This window comes from Callithrix jacchus, chromosome 2, assembly GCF_049354715.1.
Source record: "Callithrix jacchus isolate 240 chromosome 2, calJac240_pri, whole genome shotgun sequence".
NCBI lineage: Eukaryota > Metazoa > Chordata > Mammalia > Primates > Cebidae > Callithrix > Callithrix jacchus.
Genome location: NC_133503.1, coordinates 156509700 through 156532507, shown reverse-complemented (window position 1 = coordinate 156532507; position 22808 = coordinate 156509700). Strand labels below are relative to the sequence as shown.

General features: G+C 40.2%; 2 long non-coding RNA genes across 2 annotated transcripts in view; both read right to left on the bottom strand.

The window, feature by feature from the left end:
- LOC118151552 (uncharacterized) overlaps positions 1-22808 on the bottom strand; it is a 171457-nt gene that overhangs the window by 73060 nt on the left and 75589 nt on the right. The gene's annotated exons all lie outside the window — the stretch shown is intronic.
- Positions 18251-22808, bottom strand: part of LOC144581610 (uncharacterized) — a 79884-nt gene continuing 75326 nt past the window's right edge. The window contains exon 2 of the long non-coding RNA XR_013532655.1: positions 18251-21163. This is a non-coding gene — a long non-coding RNA (uncharacterized LOC144581610). The remainder of the gene's footprint in view (positions 21164-22808) is intronic.

Here is a 22808-nt window from a genome sequence, read left to right as displayed (position 1 = left end):
AGATAACAGATGCTGTAGAGGATGTGGAGAAATAGGAACACTTTTACACTGTTGGTAGGAGTGTAAATTAGTTCAACCATTGTGGAAGACAGTGTGGCAATTTCTCAAGGCCTTAGAAATAGAAATTCCATTTGACCCAGCAATTATTACACTATAAGGACACATGTATACAAATGTTCATTGCAGCACTGTTTACAATAGCAAAGACTTGGAACCAACCCGAATGCCCATCGATGATAGACTGGACAGGGAAAATGTGGCACATATACACCATGGAATACTATGCAGCCATAAAAAACAATGAGTTCGTGTCCTTTGTAGGGACATGGATGAACCTGGAGACCATAATTCTCAGCAAACTGACACAAGAACAGAAAATCAAACACTGCATGTTCTCACTCATAGGCAGGTGTTGAACAGTAAGAACACATGGACACTGGGAGGGGAGCATCACACACTGGGGTCTGTTGGGGGGAAATAGGGGAGGGACAGCTGGGGGTGGGGAGTTGGGGAGAGATAGCATGGGGAGAAATGCCAGATATAGGTGATGGGGAGGAAGGCGGCAAATCACAATGCCATGTGTGTACCTATGCAGCAATCCTGCATGTTCTTTACATGTACCCCAAAACCTAAAATGCAATAAAAAATAAAAATAAAAAATATTGGGAACATTTTTTGGTCAACAATTGCACAAGAATTTGCATGGCTTAAAACAGACTGGTCTAAGAGTAGTTATGAAGCCCTCATGTTGGGTCATATTGGTTAGCAGGAAGCAAGGGTTAGGTTTTGTAGTGGATGCTATGATGGACCACCCAAATCTCCACCTCAAGAACAGCTCATTCTTCTAACTATAGGGAATACAGGCTGTGGATGGCTCAGAGCTGTGCCCTTCTTTCAGAATTGACCTCAGCCAAAGAAAGCTGCCTCACTCAAGTTTCCACTCCCTTCTCAGACAGCCCGTATCCCATGCTTGCTCAAAGCAGTCTCCTTTCTTGCCGGGCACTCCCAGCTGCACAGCACTGCTTGGATTGGCTGAGACCTTTGTTGCTACTGTACTGCATCTCCTCCCTCTTCCCAATCCTGCTTCCTCTATTTCTTTACAGATAATGTTCCTGAGAACACTCCTAATAAATCTCCTGTGCACATATTATCTCTATCTCAGAATCCATTTGCAGGTATTTCAATCTTACACAGATTCCTATTAATCTTTGTTACCCAAGCCTCCACCCAAATCTCCTGGGTCAAGTTCTTTTCAGGTTGGCATACTTCCCTACTGTCCAAGGACCACCTCTGTTCTACCTGAAGATAAAGCCTATTTCAACCTCCTTGACTGCCAGAACATACTCCTACCTTCCAGTAAGGTGTCATTCTACAAGATATATAGTTTGAAAAGAACATGTTGACTTTCAGCTACACCTGGGTCTTCTAGGGCAACAAATGGAAAATCACAGTTTTATCAACAAGCACCATCTTGAAATTTTTGAGGCTTTTCTTTTTTTTTCTTTCTACCACTCAGACAGGTTTGATTAGTACCCCCATAATTTGTGTGCTCCCAAATCTCATCTTGAATTATACTCCCATAATTCCCACGTATTATGGGAGGGACCCAGTAGGAGATAATTTGAATCATGGGGGTAGTTCCCCCATACTGTTCTCATGATAGTAAATAAGTCTCATGAGATCTGATGGTTTCATCAGGGGTTTCTGCTTTTGCATCTTCCTCATTTTCTCTTGTCACCTCTCAACTACCCCAACAACAAAGAGAAGAAGGATTTTCTAGCATTTCATATCAGCTCCAAAAGAAAGCTTGTTGATTTTCTGTTTAGAGCACCCTGTACACTTGGCAAATCTACATCTGCCTTACCTCTAGCCTTCTACACCAGGCCGGCAAACGCCCACACATCCAGGACCCAGTGGCAGACATAGGCAGGCTGCAGATGCCCTGAGGTTGTTTGCAGCCACCCTCCTGGACCCTCATCCACACTAGTTCCCAAATACCCCTCTCTGGCCCCCATCTCACCTAGTATTCTTTCTACCAACTAAAGCCAGCCTCTGGCCCCTGGGTTTGCATAGAAATAAAGATTTTCCCTAATGGGCTTTGTTTGGCTTGTCTTCTTGCTCCAAAAATTCTGAATTTTCTTTCAGGGGAATTCTGTCCTCCACCAGCCTTTGTGGAGCCAATCCCAAGCAAACCACTTGACTGACATGTTAGAAAGGCCAGTATGGATACATCTTAAGGCAGGATTCATAGACATTATCTTAATTAATTCACAGACATTATCAACAATCCTTGTCACAACCTTGCTAGGTGATATGGTTTGGCTCTGTGTTTCCACCCAAATCTCATCTTGAATTGTACTCTCCTAATTCCCATGTGTTATGGGAGCGACCCAGTGGGAGATAATTTGAATCATGGGGGCAGTTCCCCCATACTGCTCTCATGATAGTGAATAAGTCTCATGAGATCTGGTGATTTTATCAGGGGTTTCTGCTTTTGCACCTTCCTCATTTTCTCCTGTCGCCTCCATGTAAGAAGTGCCTTTTGCCTCCCACCATAATTCTGAGGCCTCCCCAGCCATGTGAAAGCATAAGTCCAATTAAACCTCTTTTTCTTCCCAGTGTTTATCAACAGTGGGAAAATGGACTAATACACTAGGTCAGCATAACTTCACTTGACAGCTGTGGGAAGTCAGCCCAGTGGAGGAAAGAGACTTGTCCCAAATCATACAGTAATTGACAGAAGGACCCGTCTGTGGACGCAATGCCTATGTTATTTTCACTAGGCCACCTTGTTTTCCCACATGTCAGGCTGTCTCCTGATACTGTAGTCCAGAGATGAGGAAAGTATGGAAGCCCAGGCACTGCCTATTGTCCAAGAAACTGCCTGAAGGAGTAACTCATCAAGGGGCTTCTGGCATTGGAAGCCATAACATAAGGTCTGCACCTGAACTGAGAATCATGCTGGGAGAGCAGAGACAAGCCAGCAACCAGCTAATAGAGTACAGGTCTGGACCTGAGGCATCGGACTCACTGGGACATTAAGCTGAGGGACCCAGAAGGGAGCAGGTTTATGAGCTAAAACTGAGGAGAAGCATCCAGTGGCCATTTAACTACTATCTGTAGTTTGGCCACCTCAACCAAACATCAGGTCCTGACAGGAATATTTTCAAATTTCCGGAGATGCAATACTTTCACAGCCTCATCTCCTGGACCACAAAACTCTCCCTCCCTGTATTCACTAAATTCATCTCATTGTAGCTCCTTAGGATTTTCAGGTGTGTCAGACAGCTTTCTTCCTGGCTCCTGTCCCCACCCTCATCAAGTCACTCAAGTATGCTATCAGTGTTCTTGATTCTACATGTCTCTGAGGATCCGTTCTGAGACCTGTCTTCCTGCGGCCATCTGTCTAGGACTTCCTAGGGTTTCCACTGTCCATCTCAGAAGACAATGCAGTTTGAATGAAGCCTCCAGGTACTTTCAGATAGACCAAGCCCCAGTTTGCCCAGTGCTGCAGGCCTCTGGAACAAGCTTCAAATCTATAGCTTACTATTGAGAATGCCAAATGAGACCACTTCAGGATGGATTGTTAGAAATCACTGTAAACCATCACACTGTGTCTGTCCTGCCCAGAGTTCTCAATCCAGGCCTTCCACAATTAGGTGAACAGAAATACAGATCAGCAATTCTTTCCTGGCGTTTGGCCATTGGCCTTTCTGACAGGTTATTACTTGGGCAGATTGCTCTAGTGTCTCACTGCTTCAGGAAGGGATTCTGCCCAGTCCCGGTCTTAAGGTACCCTACTCATCCCCCAGTGAGCTTTCAGTCACAGAAAAAAGTGAAAATAATATTTACTAAGTGTGATGGTTAATATTGAGTGTCAACTTGATTGAATTGAAGGACACAAAGCATTGTTCTGGGTGTGTCTGTGAGGGTGTTGCCAAAGGAGACTTACATTTGAGTCACTGGATGGGAAGGGTAGATCCACCCTCAATCTGGGTGGGCATCATCTAATCAGCTGCCAGTGTGGCCAGAATAAAAGCAAGCAGAAAAACATGAAACGAGTAGACTGGCTTAGCCTTCCAGCCTACATCTTTCTCCAGTGCTGGCTGCTTCCTGCCCTTGAATATCAGACTCCAAGTTCTTTAGCTTTGGGACCCAGACTGGCTTCTTTGCTCCTCACCTTGCAGACAGCCTATTGTGGGACCTCACCTTGTGATAATGTGAGTCAACACTCCTTAATAAACTCCTCTTTATATATACATCTGACCTATTAATTCTGTCCCTCTAGAGAATCCTGACTAATACACTAACTGTGCTACACCAAGGTTTGTCTCCATATCTATGACTCTCACTTGAGAGCACACGTCCATAGATGTCAGTCAGACTTAGGGTGGATATTCAACCTTGCCATACCGATAACTAGGTAGAATTTTTCACTGCTCTTTGGGAGAGGCCAACCCATGTTAAAGTGAAGAGTCTTGGATCTCAATTTCTGGCAGATGAACTCCTCTAGTTCATCTACCAGAAATTTGGCTCCCATATTTAAATATGCCCTGGAAATGAGCAGACAAATTCAGTTTCTATATGGCTCTATCCTGTACTCATTATGTACTAGGACAAGTAGGTAACATTTGAATCATTATTTTCCGAATGATATTCTTTCTATCTCTTGACACCATAAGTTTCTCTTTCCAGGATAGATAATAAAAATAATATGTTGCTGTAAAATCCTTCTAAATAAGGAAAGAGGACAAATAGTTTTTAAATATTAATTCCAACATAAAAACAGCAGCTAAAAAACATCATATTGAAATTAAAACAATTAAGTTTTCCTTGGTTGATCTGAATGTGAATGGCCTATTTCATTTCTCCCATAACAATGTTTGCATAAGTCCATTGAGAACTTGCCATATATCATCCACTGTTCTAAATGCCCACACCTTCTTTGACCCTCATAATAAGAAATAAAGTAGGTGCTTTTACTATCTCTATTTTATAATAATCTGAGAAAACCGAGGCACAGATAGTATAAGCAACTTTTCCAAGATCACTTTCTCAGAACATCTCAATTTTTAGTCAAGTAAAAAATACCTGGCCAGGCACAGTGACTCATGCATGTAATCCCAATGCTTTGTGAGGCTGAGGTAGGAGGATGAAATGAAACCAGAATTTAAGATCAGCACTAGCAACATAGCAAGACAGCAAGACCCCATCTCTACAAAATAATAATAATAATTAAGTATGTGTTGTGGCAAGCCCCTGTAGTCACACTACTAGGGAAGCTGAGGTGGGAGGATTGCTTGAGCCCAGGAGTTCAAGGTTACAGTGACCTATGATCATACACTGCATTCAGCCTGAGGGGAACAAAAACTATACTTATATTTATGTAACACAAATATTTATTTCCATCCTACAAAATGTTATGCAGACAAATTGCCAGAAAAAGGAAACATAGAAAGGGACAGACTTCGAGAATACAGGGCATGTGGGAAGGCACTTTCAAGGGGCTTCATTTAGTAGGTGCTCAATCAAAGCTGATTCGAAATTTTTTTGGAAGTTAGAGATCAGGCACCTATCTTCTACTGATTAATAGCATGCCTCAGTTAATTTATTTAACTCTCACCGTCTTGTTTTACTTGTTTTTTTTTTAATTCATCTGAAAAAATTGAGTACTAACTCATTCCCTACCTACAACAATAGCCACTATATCAATTAAGATGCTTTGGGCCACAACTAAAATACTCCACCATCAGTAACAAAATAATAAAAACATTTTACTCTCCCACATAATAAGAATCCTAGGAGTGGCATTTCAAGATTAGTTCAGTGGCTCAGCTAGGATCTTCTTCCAATCCCACATTTCCATTCTTCTCCCTGAACTGGCCTTTGGCCTCTAGGCTTGTCACCTCTTAGTCAAGAGATGACTGCCTGAGCTCAAGATATCGTGTCATTATACAGTAGCATCTAAACTAGGAAAACAAAGAAAGCTTTTGTAGAAACCTCAAACAAACTTCATCTTACATGTAATTAGCAAGAAGTGGGTCACATAGACATTGCAGATAATTCACTGGAAAAGAGAAATGGGATTGTCAAAACAGCCTTATATGATGTATATTTCACTAGTCCCATTGCAGACATGACCGTGTGAGGCTCAATGGGAAGAAGTAAGCAGCAAATATCAGGGTCAAACTCTGGCCCATATGCCTCCAAAGCTGCACTAGTAGTTATTGTTTTCTCAGAAGTTAGAGAGGTTCCCTCTGAAAATCTTTTTCAAGTATAAGAAAATGCTAAAATAAATTTATGGCTAAAACACCAAAGATAATACATACTGCATTTTAAAGGAGGTAAAGAACTTACAAAAGAGTCATCTGCAATTGTATTACCTAACTCTTAAACACCTTACCCATGATGATGGTGTGAAAGGATGGGGACATTAGAAATGAGGAGGGTGTTTGGAGAGGATTTCTTTGGAATGAGCAGTTCTGTGTGCCCTTCTACCCTTCATCTTGCCTCCCCTCAAGCCCAGTATGAGGGAGGTTATTCCATAAAATCACTCAGAGAGCTCCATATAAGTCTTCTGCAGTTACAGGGACTCATTGAGCTGTGTTTGACATGCCTCTGGAAAACCAAAAGGCTGGTGTGGTGGATTACAAAATATGACCACAAATTTCTTTCATCATAGTATTCAGGCTCTTTTGCATTGTGACTTTTTTACTTTCTCCATCAAGACATGACGTCTATTTTCTCAGCTCTTGAATCTGGGCTGCTCTTCAGACTTGCTCTTGACTTGAAATTTGCTAACAGTGATGTAATGCAACTTACAAGCATGGGCCTTAAGAAGCCTTGCAATTTCCACTGTTGGCTCTTGGGCAGTGCATCAAGACCTCCATTTAGGAAATCAGTCTCACCTGCCAGAGGATGAAAAACACAGGATGGGGTGGGGATAGGGGGCAAGGAGGGGCACCCCAATCAATGGCCAACACTAACTTCAGATGCATAAACTAAGAGTGTTCAGCCCAGCCAACCCTCCAACCGAATGAAGCTCATGAGTAAGCCCAGGCAACACTGTCAGAAAACCCACCCAACCAACCCAAAGCACTCTAAGGCATGGTAAGGCACTAGTACTTGCAGTCACTGTGTGAATTGTTGGTTACACAGGAACAGGTAACTGAAATAGCTGGCTGGCTACTCCAAAGCAAAGGAGAGGCTGCAGTGGTCCTGGAACCTGCCTACATCTCCAGAATTTGTTGAGGTAGAAGAGGCATGTGTGTTAACACAAATAGGAGAGAAAACTGACTTTTAATCCATGTAAAATACTACTCAAGAGGATTGTCTCAAGGTAAGCCAGTCTGGGTGGAGTGATACAACAAGAAAAAATATTTTGAAAAGAAAGAGAGGAAGAAAGGGGGGCAGAGGAGTTAGAAAAAAAAAGGAGGGAGGGGAGAAAATCATGGGCTGAGGAGAGAACAGACAACTTGAGAAAAATGCATTACCCATATCACAACGCATGCAGTCAGTGGTGCCCAGTGGCAGCTTCTGAAGAACTAGATGAAGCATTCCATAGTTCAGAATGCCCAGCCATCTTGGAACCATAGCAGTCAAGTAAGAACCTTCCTATCCCTCTTACTGCTCCAATATCCCCTTAGCCCAAGCCTGGTAGTACAAGAAATAATAGTTATCATGCTAGGAAAGAAAGAGGAATGCCAGATGGGAAAAAAAGAAGAGAAAGGTCACTACAGAGAGCTCGAAGCAAGGCCTAGCTGGGCAGAAAGGAATACTTGGAATACTTGGAAAGGAAAACTTAAATCAACTTCTAAGTTTTGATTATTACATGAAATTAGACACAATAAATTACTCCATTGAGACTGCATTTTTTTTCACTTAAAGGACCACATAAGTCATGGACCTGTGCAAGTTTTCATCTGGGGCAGGAAAAGAATTTTCACTAATTCAAAACTTTTAAAGAGACAGTGGGACTTAAAAGCTTGCTTGCAGTTGTAGTGTTTCCTCACCCCTATCAAGGTTCCGGCTTCCAGGGACTTTACACAAACTGCCTTAAGAAGAGCCGCTAGGAGAGTAGGTAAATTCAGTTGCGAGTTCCACTTGTGACGTGATGGCTGCTGGGAAGTTTCACTGGCCCCAAAAAACTCCGTTATCACAGTAGCTAAAAGTTCACCATTAGAGCGGCAGTCGTTTAAGCTAACTTTACTATCCTTAGCAGTCCTGTTGTTTAAAATACACAAATCTGGATGGGCAGCAAATCAAGTCATTGATACATTGGTGTAACTTCATTATAGGATGGCATGTTGAAGGATGGAAATAACAAGCAGAGGTGCAGAAGGCAATGGAGAAACAGAAAAGCAGCCGAACATCACTGAAGACAAAGTCTACTGCACTCAGGCCAGTAGCTCCCAACTTCCCGCATTAATATGAGTTACCATGGGAGCTGGGAAAATTGCAGATTTTAAAGCTCAAGCCCTTTAATTCTGTTTCATTGGTCTGCTTTGGAGTCCAGGGATCTGAATTTTAAGAAGTCCAAAAAACAGAATTTTAAGAAGCAGTCAAGGTGATTCCAAGGGAGTGGTTTCTTTTTTTTTTTTTTTTTTTTGAGACAGAGTTTCACTCTTGTTACCCAGGCTGGAGTGCAATGGCGCGATCTCGGCTCAACGCAACCTCTGCCTCCTGGGTTCAGGCAATTCTCCTGCCATAAACCTTATTTTAGAAAACTACTTCAATATAAATAGCTAAGAGTTGAAAACCAAAGCTGGTCACAAAATTCTGATATATATTTCTCTACAAAATATATTCTTGCAATAAATGAGATAAGGTGAAATAATTTCTAAACTCTTAGAAAGAAACATGTTGCCAGGCACAGTGGCTAATGCCTGTAATCCTAGCACTTTGGGAGGCCAAGATGGGCAGATCTCCTGAGGTTGGGAGTTCGAAACCAGTCTGACCAACATGGAGAAACCCTGTCTCTACTAAAAAATACAAAATTAGTCAAATATGGTGGCTGATACCTGTAATCCCAGCTACTCGGGAAGCTGAGGCAGGAGAATCGCTTGAACCAGGGGGGCGGAAGTTGTGGTGAAGCAAGATCGTGCCATTGCACTCCAGCCGGCAATAAGAGCAAACTCTGTCTCAAAAAAAATATATATATATATAAGAAAGAAACATGTTATCCCCCATGCTTCCTCAAGACTAAGTTGATTTTTATACATATCATCAATTTGGAGGAAAATTGGGGGACAAAACTGGAAAGTTAACCCACTAGAAGTACACATCTATTATAAGATTGACTCAGGGCTAGAATTATGAAAATGTAGAAACATACAAGTAAGAAAAATATTTGTTAGAAAGAACTTTTAGTTCAAAATAATAGATTTCTTATGGTCCCAAAATTCTATGGTGAAAATTTCACTTGGAGGGCATAACCCCTGAAATTCATTTTCATACTGTTTTATCCCTTCATGTATTCCAACAGCAGTGAGTGAGTATTTGTTGGATAGCATACGCTTTTCCTAGAAATGGGAAGGGTTACTAGAAGTTGTCCAGGCCTCTTCCATGAAAGCAAGCCTCAGTTAAACCATTCCAGGAAGACAGCTAGCCAAGCTGTTCTTCAAAGCTTTCGGGTTTTTAAAAGCTTTCCATAACTTCCCACGGCATAAGCATTCACCAGGAAGACTCTGGATGTTATTGTTAGAGAATCAAATACACAGGGACGTGGATAATGTAACTAAATGCCAGGAAGAAGTAAAAAGGCATCAGAGAGGGCCACATGCTATTTTCCAGAATTCCATCAACCTGCTAGAGTGAGCCAACTCAGTCAACTCCTAAAAAGGACCTCTAATATCCATATGCAGAGAGAGCCACAGTTTAGCAGGAGTTACGGGAATTTTCTAAAACTTAAACACATTTTGCCATACATCTTGGGAAATGTTTTCAGAAAACTGAAAACTGAGGCTTTTCTAACAGATTGCTTCACATCTCAGAAAGTGGAATAGAAAGGAAGTCATTTTGTAAACTAGCATGAGAAGAAAAAACAGCATGTAAATCTCTCTAGGCAGAGAAATTGTTGGTCCTATGAATTTAAATTCATAGACTAAAAATCTGTCAGCCTTTTCCAGATTCTCTCACATCATGCCTCCTCCAACTCTCAAGCACTAATTGATTCATTTTCTGTTTTATTGGATTTAAAGTCATTTTAGTCACTATTTTTAACTGTTTTCTCATTTATGGGCCTCCTCCCTCCCTTTGCTTCAAGGCCCCACATTAAATTATACATTCTCTCACATGGCTCATTATCTCACATTTTTTCTGTCATTCTGCAGCTGCTCTCCTGCGTTCCTGCCTCAGCTTTGTTTAGTGCCAAAGAGCTGCTTTTTCTAACACTTCAAAAACACATGGCATTTTTTATGGGCACAAATATCTTCACTTCTGTCAAATAAAAAATTGATTCATAAGGAAAACATTTTAAGCATGTAGGTGTTTTGCAAGAAAATTAAGCAGCTCATTAAAAAAATAAGTATGTCTGAGGAGGGATAAGACTATTGCCTGAAAACTGAATATAAATGTCTTTGCTTTTAAGAATATTTGTATATCTGTAGATTCCCTTCACGACCTTTTTGTTAGTTTGTTTTCACCCTTCGTGTGATTTACCTTTTATTATATTCTCATTTATAAAATTCTGGACACCATACAGAAAGAGCAGATAACTTTCACCCTAATGCTATCTCTGCTTTATAAGTAATGTGAAAATATTAAACATACAGACTTAAGAGCGAGTTTGAGTTCCACATAGTAGCAGATATTGTTGGTGCCTTTTTCTTATCTCCCGAAACTTTGCAAGCAAACAGACCTGAGGATAAGAAATGGTTTTGTTTGACAATGGTATTTAGCCTCGAGTGGTTTCTTTCTAAGCCTTGTTTACCATCTTTCTCTCCACATATATTTACTGTTGACAGTAAGTTAGTCATGTCATGAGTCTTCTCACGGTGTATAGCAGCATCGAGTAAAATAGTGCTCCACCCAGATCTCCTCAAAGCCTTCTCCATCTTTGTGTGCCATTCTCCCTTGGGTATACTTCACTTCCAATAATGAGCACCTACTCTTTTTAGAAGAGCTGCTCAGGCTACTAGCATCTCTTTGCATGCATGCTTGGGAGAAACCCAAAGTTGAAGTGATTGAGAGGGAGAGCAAAGGAGCCAAAATGGCCTTTAAGGAGTGCAGGGGCGGGAAACCCAGCTCCCTTGACTGTGTCATGACAACTTTGTGGCACAACTCGTACTCCAGAGCCCCCCTGTGGATAAGGCTGAGGAAATGTTCAGCAGGACCTTGAGATGGATCTTTGGCTTCCTACTTCCTGTCCTGCTTCCCACTCATTCCCTGGACTTTCCTGTGACCCTTCCTTTAAAATCATTTGCCTTTAAAAAATTAGTTGCTTTTAAAATCTTTGTTTTGGACTCTGCAACTGTGGAACCCAACCTAAGACAGCTGGTAAGATTCTTGAAGTGAAGGATTACGAATGGCAAATATTTACACCATTCATTGCAGAATTATAGGATGTCTAAACTTAGTAGGTTTCCTAGTTGAGTATCAGAGAGATGAGTTAGCTTACCTGTGTTAGTCCATTTACACACTGCTATAATGATACTACCAGAGACTGGGGAATCTATAAATCAAAGAAGTTTTATTGACTCAGTTCTGCATGGCTGGGGAGGCTTCAGGAAACTTAGAATCATGGAGAAGGGGAAGCAGGAATGTCTTACATGGTGGTAGGCAAGAGAAGATCGAGCAAGAAAGGAATGACCAAACACTTACAAAACCATCAGGCCTCATGAGAACTCACTCACTATCATGAGAACAGCATGCAGGGAACTGCCCCCATGATCCAATCACTTTCCACCTGGTCACTCCCTCAACACCTGGGGATTACAATTCAAGATAAGATTTGGGTGGAGATGCAGTGCCACACCGTATCATTGTCTACATGCTCAAAGCTAGGATACAGCAGGGTGAATCCAAAAACCCAGACCCAGAAAGATCACTGTTCTTTCTACCATTTGTGCATTATTCTGAGTTTTCCAACAAAACTATTGGACTATATATACAGTTAGAGTTGAAGTCAATTAGTTCAAGATTGAAATTTTTATTTATGGCATGCCTTATAGAAAGGCACAGATGTAAACTCAGTTGCAAATTAAATAAATTCAGGGTTTAAAAAAATCCTTTCCCTCTCTCTCTCTCTCTCGCTTTCTCTCTCTCTTTTCCTCCATCCACACACACATACTACAACAGACAACACTATAAGGAAGAATTTTGACATTGATTCAGAACATACACACCCACAGAGAAGCCTGTTTGCTTGCTGCATTAGCACAAATGTCAATCAAAAGGAGCAAGCAGTCTTCTTTCCTTCAAACTACCCACTTTCCAGAGAAACCCCAAGGGATACAGGCCAAAACTTTCCTAGGTGTTCTCCCTCATAACCAAAAGGCAAAATGAGTACATACAGATTAATGAGTCTGACTAGAATTACTTGTAAATAAGGAAGGAACATTCAACATTCTCTCCCTTGTCACATTTTCCCAGAGCACAAGTCAAAAAGGCATCTGCTTTTTTACCATGAGGTCAGGGGCACTGAAAAGTCAGCCTGACCAAATTAGTGCCCTTCTTCAGAGATATGACAACTGTCAGAACTTCTTAATAGTATAGTCCTTCCTTTGGGCAAAACACACTCTTCAGAGAGCCTCTGTTAAATACATAAATGAATTTCTTTGAATAGTTACAGGTTAACTCATTCTCAGCTTTTAACCTATTAGCAATAATTTATTCCTTACAGCAGGCTCTGAATTACATAAAACAAGAGTTTCAAAGGGTAGGATATTAAGAAAACCCTTAATCTTTGACCTTTGGGGCTGCTATCACAGAATCCCATAGATTAAATGTTATAAACAACAGAAGTTTATCTCGTACAGTTCTGGGGGCTGGGGCTCCAAGATCAAGGTGCCATCAGATTTAGCATCTGTTGAGGGCCTACTTCCTGGTTCAGAAATGGCAGTCTTCTCTCTGTGTATTGACATCGAAGGAATGAGTAGAGCTCTCTAGAGTTTCTTTTATAAAGTCACTAATCCTATGCATGAGGGCTTCACCCTCATGACTTAATCACCTCCCAAAGGCTTCAACTTCGAATATCATCACATTGGGAGTCAGAATTTCAACATATGAACTTGGGGAAAGGGGACACAAATATTCAGTAGGTAGAAACCATCCAGGTATGCTAGAGGATTCCTGAAGCTTCAGAGCCAGAGGAAACACTATCGTGGGGGTTGAATTGTAGGCACCAAGAGGATGCTTTAAGGACACTGGGCACCCAGCAAGAGGGTATGAGTGTTCAAATCTGCCACATGCATGCTGCGTGATCTTGGCCAAAAGGACTTAACTCCTTTAAGCCTCCTCATCTCGTGTGTTGAGTGGGAGGAATCATGACATCCACTTTAAAGAATTGTCATGAAAGTTCAGTGAAATTACGTATACAGCATTTTTAGGCTTACAGTATGGCTTCAGAGTAAGGCTTCAAAATGTGTGAGTTATATTTATTGCATTGATATTATTATTATCAGGAAATGAAGCGATGAAAGGGAAGTTTCTAAAGATAATTTTAGAACAAATTTCAATGACCGTAATTTTGCTTATGTCTGCCCAGTTCTACTGGTCATAAAATAGGAAGAAAATGTCAAAACAAACCGATTTAAATAGACATTAAGCACACTGATACACCATAACATTTAATAGCAATATCAGGATACAGTGCTGTCATCTTGTTTCTTCTCTCTCTTCACCCTTTGCCTCTCCTGCATTTTTCTGGTTTCAGTATATTTTCTTTTCTTTCTTTCTTTCTTTTTTTTTGTTGGAGGGGAGGATGGAGCTTCACTCTTGTTGCCCAGGCTGGAGTGCAATGGTGCAATCTTGGCTCACCACAACCTCCGCCTCCTGGGTTCAAGTGATTCTCCTGCCTCGGCCTCCCAAATAGCTGGGATTATAAGCACACACCACCACACCCAGCTAATTATTGTTTTTTCTTGAGACAGAGTCTTGCTCTGTTGCCAGGCGCCAGGCTGGAGTGCAGTGGTGCAATCTCGGCTCACTGCAACTTCCCCCTCCCAAGTTCAAGAAATTCTCCTGCCTCAGCCTCCCGAGTAGCTGGGACTACAGGTGTGCGCCACCACACCCAGCTAATTTTTGTATTCTTTAGTAGAGATGGGTTTTCACCGTGGTCTCAATCTCTTGACCTCATGATCCACCAGCTTTGGCCTCCCAAAGTGCTGGGATAACAGGCGTGAGCCACCGTGCCCAGCCAATTTTTATATTTTTTAGTAGAGACGGGGTTTTGCCATGTTGACCAGGCTAGTCTTGAACTCCTGACCTCAGGTGGTCCACCCGCCTTGGCCTGGGTGGCCGGCCTTTATTTTTCTTTATTCTACAAATGTTCCTTTGTTTTGCTTTGAAATATAGATGATATGTGTGTAAGTTAGAAATTAAAGACTACCTACTAAATTATTAGTTTTTCTACCTGCTTTAAACATTTGCATTTATTCATTCATGGATTTGACAAATAACGTGTGAGTTCTCCTGTGTGCCAGGCACTTTGTCAGGAGCTGAGAGAGCGCGCACTAAGCAGGGCAGATGAACATCCACCGATGCAAAGGGTATGTTCCAGATTACAACTCCTAAGCAGTGCCCCTCTAAGCCTCCCTCTTCTCTTCCCAAAGAACACTTGGTGGATTTTACAAGAGGTAAAATCCCCTGTTGAACTACAGGTTCTAAAGTTTGTCCTGAGCATGTAGAGTGATAGGCACACTTACTCCTGAGTGGAGTTTCTAAGCTAGACCTGGCTCCTGGGAGGCTCATTAAAGATTCAGGAACTCCAAGTTTCTTCCTTCTTCAATTATGCCTCTAAGTTGAAGAGGTATTAACAGAGTAGCTTTTGGAAATCAAATAAGAGAATTCTGAAATATAGAAAAAAGTCAGGCCACAGAGGAAGACATGAGAACACTAAACTCTGCGGCCTGTAAAAGAAGCCTGTTACATTTTAATCATTTTCACTAGGGTGTTGGTAATTGTTGATCTTGTATGGAATCTAATAGTTCTCATGAAAAATGTGTTAGGCCTTGGGTCCAAGGATATCATCATTATAAGTACATAGGTGCCTAGGACAATATAAGTCTCTCTACAGTGCTGCTGCTGTGGCCTTTGATCCACGATGTATTAGTTACTTATTTATTGATTTATAAAAATGAGCTGTTAAGCTTTTCCTAAGAAGTCCAAGGGCACATGAACCAAATGTAAGAAATATATAGCCACAAAAAATAAACTATGAAGTATAAACCAGATCCCCTAATGACCAGGGCACTCTGCCTAGGTGAGTAGAATGAATCAAAAACACACTTTCTGGACACACCCTGAATGTCAACAAACAAGAACTCTGTAAAACCCAAAGAAGGAAGTTATATAATAAGGGCTTATATGAGACATAATATACATTGGCAAAACCCTGATCTAAACATGATGGATTTATTTACATTTGGCCCTTCTTCAGAGACGGGCCTGAGACTCTTACCAGAAAGTATGATGAGTATGATATCTTAAACACCAGCAGGGCCAAGGGTCGTGTACTTGGCTTTCAGTATTTAGTATTATTTTAAGCCAATTAAAATAATTTGGTTCCACAGTGGAAAGATTCCATTAAATAATAGCTTTGTTCACTATGAGTGTGGGTTGTGTGGTTCTTCACTGAGTGGGATAAAACTGGAAAACAGGGCAAAGATTGGAGACTTGTCTGAAATCACGTCTGCCCAACAAATAGGGCAGAAATCTGCTGAATTGGGGTTATATCATCAACTATTTCAATAGGCGTAGGTCAAAAGTTAAATATTTATTGTTATTAATTTTTCTCTATGACCAAAAATTTTAGAACATCTAACTCCTATTTTTAACATCATCTGATTTTCTCTAAGTATTTAAGTGCTTAGTGCCAAAAATAAGTTACAGATATATTGTTCTTCATTTTTCCTTTTTAATCCCAGCTAAAACACAAGGGATTTTGTGATTTCCCAGGACATGACTCCATTTTATTTTGCTAATGACAGTCCCTTGTCTAGAAGCCCACAGTCTTTTGTTAACTTTAGTCTGCCACAGACAGCCAATTCAAATTGGGCAAATAAGGCAAAAAAAAAAAAAAAAATCAGTCAGAATCCAAAATAATCCCTTTTGGCTGTTGCAACAAAAGAATTTACTGGATGATCTCTAAACTTTCCACTTAATTCTGGCTGTGTAGTTCAGTATTTTTTACCAAAAACATACCAGAGACTACATATAATGATCGACTATCCCAAATTTCCTACAATCTGCTGGGCTTTAAAAATACAAGACATAATTTACTGAGAGCTGTAACTCAGTGAATGAAGGCAATATTTTGGTCACCTGTGTATTTGGTTGAATTAAACTTCGAATATGGCACCATTGCCACATCACTAAGGAAACTTCCTTAGAAAATGAGTGTACATCAGGATTATCTAGCTTCTTACTGGTCCCGCTCTTAAGGACTCACAGCTCTGCAGGAAATTCCAGAATCCTCTGTCATTACTCTTCACCATGTGCATGCCCATGACCATTTCTTCCTGCTCAGCTTAGAAAGCACAGAACAACTAAAGACTATAGCACTGCCAGAAATGGCTCTGTTGTTCTCTCACCATGCTATCCAACTAAAACATTCGTACCTATTCACTATACTAGATATTGTTAGAGCTTTTCCATTGCCCTTTTTTGTGCCTCAGCAGAGAGGAAAGCCAATCCCCAAAGTTATACAGCTTTACATTTAATTATCAAATTGACTCCAGTATGGTAGATACTCATTACCCCCAAAGAAGGAGAACAGTTCAAGTCCTCTCTGGGTGGACTGGCTGATATAGATGCATTCATACATGCTCCAACTTCTGCTGTAACTTTTCCTATGCCTACTCTATTTCTTGTTACTGTGCTTGTTCTATAAGTACCAGCTAAGCAGAAGAGTAAAAGACTATCTAAATGTATCCATCATAATGATCATATCATAATATCCCCTCACAGAGAAATCCTAGGTCTCCATATTCCTTGAGCAGTCTTCTCCTTGCGGTGTCTGTTTTTCCATCTGTCTGGGATGTATATACACATAACTCTGAGACATATACTGTGACCTTCACATCACTGTCCCCTAAACGGCAGTTCCGTTCATAAAGACCTATTACTTTCAATTACATATGCTTTTTGTCTTCTTCTCAATGCTCATGTCTTAATCAGAAACCCAGCAAAAAAACATGGTACAATCAAAGGGCTAGTGGAAGAAAGTTCAATTATAAGACTTTTTATAAAAGTATGGACTTGATTAAGACTACCAATGAGGAATGGTAAAACATGCAAGGACTAGGTATAGTAGAAAGCCTTTATCTCCGCTAGACTCGAGACAAAATGAGGATTGTGTTACCCAATGAGAGCCAGAATCGTAAGAGAAGGACCACCTAACTAAAATAGCTATGAATATAGGTAAAGTAAGATGGCAACTGCCCAAACTGAGACGAAACAGGGAGAATAAATACCCCACCTACTCTCACTTTTTGTCTGTTAATCTCTAGCTTTGCTGAACCCAAATAGAAACCAGAATCCAAGGAAGCTTGAGTAGTACTGTCCCTAAAGAGACCGGGCTTTTGGAGAACAGAGCTGGGAAGAGAAGGGTAATGAATGAATTTGGAAAGGGAACTGAAGAATAATCCACATTATATTTCAGAAGGCTCTTACTGGAGGATCAAGATGCTCTGTGACACAAAACTTCACCACATCAAGTTGTAGAGTCTTTGGAGCTAAGAACAGGGAAAGAGGAAGTCCCAACCATGTGATTGAGATTTTAAAAAGCCGGACAAATGATAAGAACAGATACTACACTTGATCTTAGCCAAGAGGCGGTTGGATCATGAGGTCAAGCGATCGAGACCACCCTGGTCAATGTGGTGAAACCCCGTCTCTACTAAAAATATGAAAAATTAGCTGGGCACGGTGGCACACACCTGTAATCTTAGCTACTCAGGAGGCTGAGACAGGAGAATTGTCTGAACCCAGAGGCGGGGGTTGCAGTGAGCCGAGATCGCACCATTGCACTCTAGCCTGGGTAACAAGAGCGAAACTCCGTCTCAGAAAAAATAATAATAATAAAATAAAAAGCCGGACAAATTAATTTCAGCCATAAAGGATGCCAGAGCTTGGAAAAGCCAGATTAGCAAGTAAGTCCAAGCATAGCAGATGAGTCAAAACTGGGAAATAAGTCAAGACTCAAAGGCCAGACTGAAACAGGATAAAGTCAGAAGCAAAGTGACTCTGGCAATTTCTGCCTAAAGGGCTGACATGTCTATGGCATATGTGATATCAAAAGACACCAGTGGAAAAAAAGCAGCAGCATACATACCCAGCAGAGAGAAGGAACGAGCTATTAATATATGAAGACTCAAAGATTAAGATGCCACCAATCATATAACATGCTTCATTCAGCTGTGTCAGATGACACAAAAATAAAGAAGGCAAGGTTCTGGAAGGGATGCCAATATAGCATTGATGTAGTAAGAGCTGACTTTATCTCTTTACAGTGGATGGTACCAGAACTTTAAAAACCAGCACACTAAAACAATATCATGCAACCTGGAAGAGTCTTCTAATCTATCAAGAAACCATTCTGAGAATTCATGGAATACAAGAGCATTCTTAAATGCTATTCACATTCCCTTCCAATAGAGACCCGTTTGCAGTTATAAAAGCATTATTGGTGAGAATCTCTGGAAAGAGAACCAATATTGTACATAGAAGTCAAAGCCACAGAATACCTTGGCATCAGATGAGCTATATTCTTCCATAATTTTCACTGTTAATTGTTATGAAAACTGAAGTCCCCTGCTGCAAAGTACTAGTTGTTTCAATTGGATGCAGAGCAGAATGAAGCCAGGAAGTATAAGCAGAAAGCATACACCCAGGTTAGAAGTCAGGGTTGAAGATGAAAGAACAGTTATTCCTACATGCCAAACAGGAGTAAAACCAGGAGCTTTCAGTTTAGTGGCAGAATCACTGAAAGAATATGATGTGAGGCACTGGTTCAGGTTGTGAAAACGAATGGGTATGTGGCAACTCGGCAAGAATGACCCAAGATGAAAGTCAAATGGCAGTAAGTTGACCACAAAAGGGGTTTTAGCTGCTAAGCCCAGCCTCTCTCAGTTTTACCAGCTTAATCTTACTGTTACCATGAATAGTCACCTGAGTTCACCACTGTTTCGCCATATTGCTGGCTAGGCGGCTATGGCTGTTTTCTGAAATGTAGCTGAAAGTTGACATAGGGTGGTGGCTACAGGAATGCAATAAATAAATAAATAAGTAATTTGTCAAAACATAACCAGACACAAATTCCAGCAAACAAGAAAGAAATAATAACAACTGTTCAATGCATTCTGGTCCAAAACAAATCGGTACAGCAGAAAACCAGGTGCCATCCCTTAAACCAAATTTAATAACTTCTGTTTCCTTTTTGTCTTATTTAACAAAATTATGTATGCCAAGCTTTTGTTAGAATACTGACTGCTAGAAAATGTTTTATTCCTTCATTTGGGCATAAGAATGAAATAAGCTTACAAGAAAAGGAAATGGCATTTGTGATAGCGATAAGTGGAACCTAAGTACTCATAAATTTTGTCATAAATTCACAAAATTGATACCTTCCTTTTTGTTACAGAAAATATGTATAAGATAGTGAGTTGAATGATGTCATGAAAAGAACAATTATGAAAAGCAACTAAATTTATACTATTAAAAAGTCATTATTTGGCATTTGTCTTCATTGCCTGGAATTGAGTACTTAAATCCAAAGAGAAAGACTGATTGAATTTTTACAGAAGCCATGTGTCAAAGCAAAACAAAACAAACACTATGCTAACAAAAATACAATATTGCCCTTCAGGGAGAAAAAGTGGTTAAATGCCTCTTCCATATTTCTTTACCCAATATGTGGCTCAAAACACAAATGATAAGTGCTCTGAGACTAAACTAATGTGAAGCTATAGAAGAAAAATTCCAAATATTTTCCAGTTCTTCCTTTGGGAATGAGTAGGAGCCATTGAGGTAAAGAAAGGTTGGATTCATCCCAGCACTGTATTGTGAAGAGCAGTACAAAATCAGAGCCAAAATAGGGCAACAGGTGACCCAGCAGAGGTCGACAGCTTTTGTTTATCCAGGTATCTATGTAGCAGAGATAAAAACTGACAATGAATCTCTTTGTCCTGGAAATTAAACCGGAAATCTCAAAACTGTGTTTTCAGTGTTTCTTGGCTTTCATTCTGTTAGAAATCCTGCCACATTGCAGAATTTTATTCTTGACCTGAATGAAATCAGAAAGCAGAGAGACACTTGAGAATTCTGTTTTTAAATAAAAGTAAACATTTCCAAGTGAGTTTAGGTCTCTGTTTAGTATTTCTGTGACCCAATTATTGAGATAAAATGTTCCACAGATGTCATGTTTCTTCGTGGCATGAGTTTATTGAACCAAGATCAGGTTAACTTTAATAGGAATTTTAATATGTGTCTGCAAGGTGTTTAATAAGCATTTCATATACTTTTAAATGCTTCATCAAGAATTGTATAAATGGTAGTCTTGGGGTTTTATTTTTTATTTTTCACATGCACTGCTGAGAACTTGGGGTGTATTAACTTACATATTTAGGCACCTGGGTCAAAGGTTACTCTGGCTTATTTCTCATCATTTGGGTGCAAGACATGTAGATGGCAACCCCAGATACTTCTGAGCTGACTTTACCAATCAGCAAATGAATTATTCCATAGGAAGTTAAACCTTTTCTAAAATGTAGTTTGAATCAAAAAGACCTGAATAATTCTAGAAGAATAACTTTGGAATAGAGGATAATCTCTCTTGAATTTGTTTTCCTATGCATATTTTACTAGGTTACATATTTGTGGCTGGATCTGACTTCTAATAGTAACATCACCACTGAAGGATTATGAGTCACTCTGTCCCCTGGATCCACACTGCAGAAGAGTTGCTTGGCTGTTTCAACTGATGACTGAGGGAGGGTCTCTCTATCTGTCAAAGGGTAAAGGGAGGATGATTAAACTCTAACACAGTCATCTACATGACCTTAGGCACATTTTAAATTTTATCTGTTCTTGCCTTTATCTCTTCTGTGTTTCCTTAACAGTTAAAACTTGCAAACTAATTTACTTACCGTAGTAGAATTTGCCATTTAAAACTGTGATCACCATCGTATCATTGTTTCTTGTCCATTAGTGGGACAAGTAAGAATTAATGCTTCCATTAGTATAACAGAACCTGCAGTGGCTAAAGAGGAACTAGCTGGTCATGGTGTCATTATTATTGTACCATTTTTTCTTTTTCCTTAGTCTCTTTCACTGAAAATGGCAGAAACTCCTTAATTTCAAAACCAATCATCTGGACTCAGGAAAAAGCACAGAAGAGCTATTTGTCTGTGACTTTGGTAATGCTGCCACTAGTAAACTGTCTCTCAGAGAGAGCCATTGTATGGATTAACCACTGTATGGAATCTATTTTAAGATTACCCAAAAGTTACTAACAAGCAAATACAATCTTTGGATACTGTCTAGTCCATGCCCACAATTCTACCTGCTGGTATGCCGCTGTCAAAAAAAGAATATCTTCATATAATATTTCATCAACTTGATCCAGAAAGGGTGAATTAAGCAGAAACAGAAAGAAATAAACAAATACAGACTTGGAAAGAGGATGGCTTTGATTCTCTCACACATTTTAGGCTCCTCATTCTAATCTGTGGAGGTCTCAACTGTAGTACACACACGTCCCATCTGTTTTAGGCAAAGTACTAACTCTTCTCTAATGAAAACTGTGAATGCCCTCCAAGTCCACACACATAGCTACACAATATGTTCTGCTTAATCATGTTTAAGGAACTGGGGAAGTAAGCCAGTTACCCCACTGAAATTGAAAAAATATTGTTTGGCGTGGTCGTTCATGCCTGTAATCCCAGCTTTGGAAGGCAGAGGCAGGAGGATCACCTGAGGTCAGGAGTTCAAGACCAGCTTGACAAATATAGTGAAACCCCATCTCTACTAAAAATACAAAAAATTAGCCAGGCATGGTGGTGGGCACCTGTAATCCCAGCTATTCAGGAGGCTGACTGAGGCAGGAGAATCACTTGAACCCAGGAGGTAGAAGTTGCAGTGAGCTGAGATCACATCACTGCACTCCAGCTTGGGTGACAGATCAAGACTCCATCTCAGAAAATAAAAAATTAAAATTAAAAAACAAAGAATGTTGTGCTTGGTGGTTCAAGTGCACTTTGCAGTGCATGATCCAAGAGGAAGTTCACAATTTCTATTAGGGAAGAGAAATACAACATGACAGAGAGATTACCTTACAATGGAGTTTACTTTTACTAAAACTCAGTGATATCAGAGAAACAAAGAGAATTTGGTTCAGTTTTGACTTTGAAAACATTGTTACAAAAAGAAATACAACACTCTCTCCAAAATGCCTAATACTGTATTAGTTGGTCACAAGATTGGGCAGGCTTCCTGGCCAAACTCAACAAAGGAACACTAATTGAAAGTAATTCAATGACAGGTCATGTATAATAGTTTCAGAATGCAAAAAGAACAAACATGAGCTATGACTAAACATTGTAGACTTAGGCAGAAATGTTTAGTTTCATTGTAGTAAAAGATTTCCGGAT